General features: G+C 53.0%; 1 protein-coding gene across 1 annotated transcript in view; it reads right to left on the bottom strand.

Annotated features, from left to right (window-relative positions):
• The window catches only part of SPSB1 (splA/ryanodine receptor domain and SOCS box containing 1), a 9246-nt gene that overhangs the window by 4372 nt on the left and 1750 nt on the right, over positions 1 to 3124 (bottom strand). The gene's annotated exons all lie outside the window — the stretch shown is intronic.

Below are 3124 nucleotides of genomic sequence, written 5' to 3'. Positions count from 1 at the left end.
AAAAAAAAAAAAAAAGAATATGGCTCTGTGCTCACATCAGAGGCCAAATGAGCAAGTGGCAGGTCTGAGGGGTCAGGAAGTGCCCCGGATTCAGCCATGTGCATGCTGATCACCTGTGCGGATGCCATGCTGGCCTGTGCTCACTCCTGTGAGCAGCTTGCAGCAAAAATGCTCCATGAAATAGATTCTAGAATGTCAGGGGGTGGGGGGTGATCATCGAGGGATGTGTGTGTCTTTTCCCTTTCCCTCAAGCAGTTTTTACAAAAAAAAAAAAAGAAAGAAAGAAAGAAAGAAAAGAAAAAAGCCAAACAAAACATCAACCCCTTATCCTTGTCAGGCAGGGAGGAGGCTTGAGGTCCTCCCAGGTGGTGCAGACACCTGTTGTCTCCTGCTTCCCTTAATCTGAGAACCCGCTGTCCTCATAGGACCAGGCTTCCTGGGGGAAAGGTCTAGAACAACACCCCTTCCTCCCACGGCCTCCCACTGCAGAAGGAAGCTGCTGGCAGGGCAGGGTGGTCAGTGTCCTTGATGAGGGGCTCCCCCCACAGCCCAGCCAGAATGCAGAAGGAGCTCCCACCAGGGTGGGGCACCCCAGGCGGAGGCTACTTCCCTCCTGAGGGAAAGAGCTGAGCCGTCCCAGAGCCCTGAACCCTGACCAACCACACCAAGCTCACGCCGGAGCTGTCAGAGGAGGACTTTCTAAATGGTGAACACAGGGAAGATACATCTTTGGTGGGAGACTCCATGAGAAGCATGGGGGCGGGGCAGGAGGACCCACGAAGTCAGGGGTCCCCCTGGAGTGATGGCCAGCCTCCTGCTTGCAAATGGCCTTTTCCTTCTACATCACTAGGGAGGGGAGTGGGCAGCCCCAGGGGCCATACTTGGCCCTGTCTCCCCACTCAGCAATGGCCATCTCCACCCTTCCCCCAGGAAAAGACACAGCAGCACCCCTGGTTGTAGCTTCAGCCCAGGGTCTCAGGAGGAATCAGAGCAAATGGGCTGTGGTCAGAGATGGCTGAAAAGTCACTGCCTTTGCTTCTGGCCCGGCATGCCCAGACCACGGCCCAGCATACTAGCAGGGACGCTGCTGGGGAGAGTCTCCAGAAAAATGGGCTCACAGGACAGCTTGGGCTCTCTGGAGATGCCAGGAAGAGCCACATGTGCTGGGCAACTTGAGCTGACTCTCTACAATAGCTGCTTTCTGCTGAGGTCAGACCTGGGTATGGGGGGCCCCAATGACTTTCCAGATATCTCAGGCAGCAAAACCACATCACAAATAGCGACAGCAAAGCCTGACAGGCCTGACACCAATTAAATGAATCTAGCCAGGCCTGGTGAGCCTCTGCCTACCATGCCCTGTTCTCTGGGTAGATGCTGGGACTTGGTCTCACCTTACCATTCCCCTTGCTTGCCTGCCTTGAAGGCAAAGCAAGGGCTCCTGGGATGGAGGATTAGGCAGCCTTTGACCTCACCCAGTGGGCACCCCACCATCCGCAGGGGTGACATGGGGGAGCGCTAGTGAGGGGAGAGGACAGCCTTGTGTGTGTGGTCTTCACTTGCTGTCTCCACATCTGCAGCGGGTTGGGTGGTGCTACCCCTCTTACATGTTCACCTGCAGCCTCATGTGGAAATAGGGTCTTTAGGTCATGCACAGTGGCTCACACCTGCAATCCTAGCACCTTGGGAGGCCAAGGTAGGAGGACTGTTTGAAGTCAGAAGTTCAAGACCAGCCTGAGCAAGAGCAAGACTCTATCTATCTCTACGAAAAATAGAAAAACTAGCTGGGCAATATGGCAGGCACCTGTAGTCCCAGCTACTTGGAAGGCTGAGGCAGGAGGATCACTTGAACCCAGGAGTTTGAGATTGCTGTAAGCTATGATGACACCACTGCACTCTACCTGGGGTGACAGAGCAAGACTCAGTCTTGGAAAGAAAAAGGGAAGGGAAGGGAAGGAGATGGGAGAGGAAGAAAGGGGAGGGGAGGGGAGGGAAAAGAAAAGAAAAAAAAGGATCTTTGCAAATGTGCTCAGCTCTAGTTAGGTCATACTGGACTGGGGGTGGGTGGGCTAAATCCAATGGCTGGTGTCCCTCTAGGAAGAGGGGAGGGCACAGAGAGACACAGGCAGGAGCCCCATGACCTAGGGGTGCTGGGCTGCACAGGTGAGGACCAAGCAGCCCTGGAACCTGCATCAGATGCCTTGTGCAGCTGTCAGTTCCTGTCATTAGGCAATGACAGCCAGAGCAGAGAAAGAGGGACATAGAAGCTTCTGAAGAGAAACACTTAAGTGTTCACTCATGCTGATGCCCTGAACGTTTCTCCATATCTTTTGAAGGCTGAAGCGGGGAGAAGAAGGGGAAGTGGAGAGGCAGGAAGCAACGGGAAGGAGGGTGAACAAGAGGTGGACAGTTCTGCAGCACCAGGACCTCCTGCTACCACAGGCTCCCACCCGGACAGCTGGTCCACTCCCATGCCAGCACAGTGCCACACATGGTCTGAGAAAGGCCACTCCCCTTTCAAAGGGACAGGCAGAAATAGATGCTGACTAAGCCTGTTTCTAATACACGTGCTCCTCCCAAACAGTCTCCTGGGAACGTGACTGAACAGCCCCTCTCCGGACCGTGGCCCAAACAAGCCCACTCAGAAGCCTCCAACAGCAGGAGAGAAAAGATCCTAATCCTATCTAATGAGTGAGAGGTCACTGGCTTTCATTTATCTGAGAAGCCCAAGTATCCCCAAGGCTGCAAACCTGGCTCAATCATAGGCTGGGTGCTGTGCTAGAATTTGATCAACTACAGATCACACCTGGAGGCAGGTCAACCAGAGAAAAAGACCATCCATCCATCCATACATACACTCATTCATCCATCCATCCATGCATTCACACACTCATTCATCCATTCATCCATTCATACACTCATTCATCCATTCATACACTCATCCATCCATCCATCCATCCATCCACTCATTCATCCATCCACTCATCCATCCACCCACTCATCTATCTACTCATTTATCCATCCATCCATTCCATCCATCCATCCATCCATCCACTCATTCACACACTCATCCATCCATCAATCCATCCACCCACTCATCTATCTACTCATTTATCCATCCATCCAT

The sequence above is a fragment of the Otolemur garnettii genome, unplaced genomic scaffold (genome assembly GCF_000181295.1).
Source record: "Otolemur garnettii isolate 467f Iridium unplaced genomic scaffold, OtoGar3 scaffold00067, whole genome shotgun sequence".
NCBI lineage: Eukaryota > Metazoa > Chordata > Mammalia > Primates > Galagidae > Otolemur > Otolemur garnettii.
Note: the sequence above shows the minus strand (reverse complement) of the source record. Positions and strands in the feature narration are given on the sequence as shown.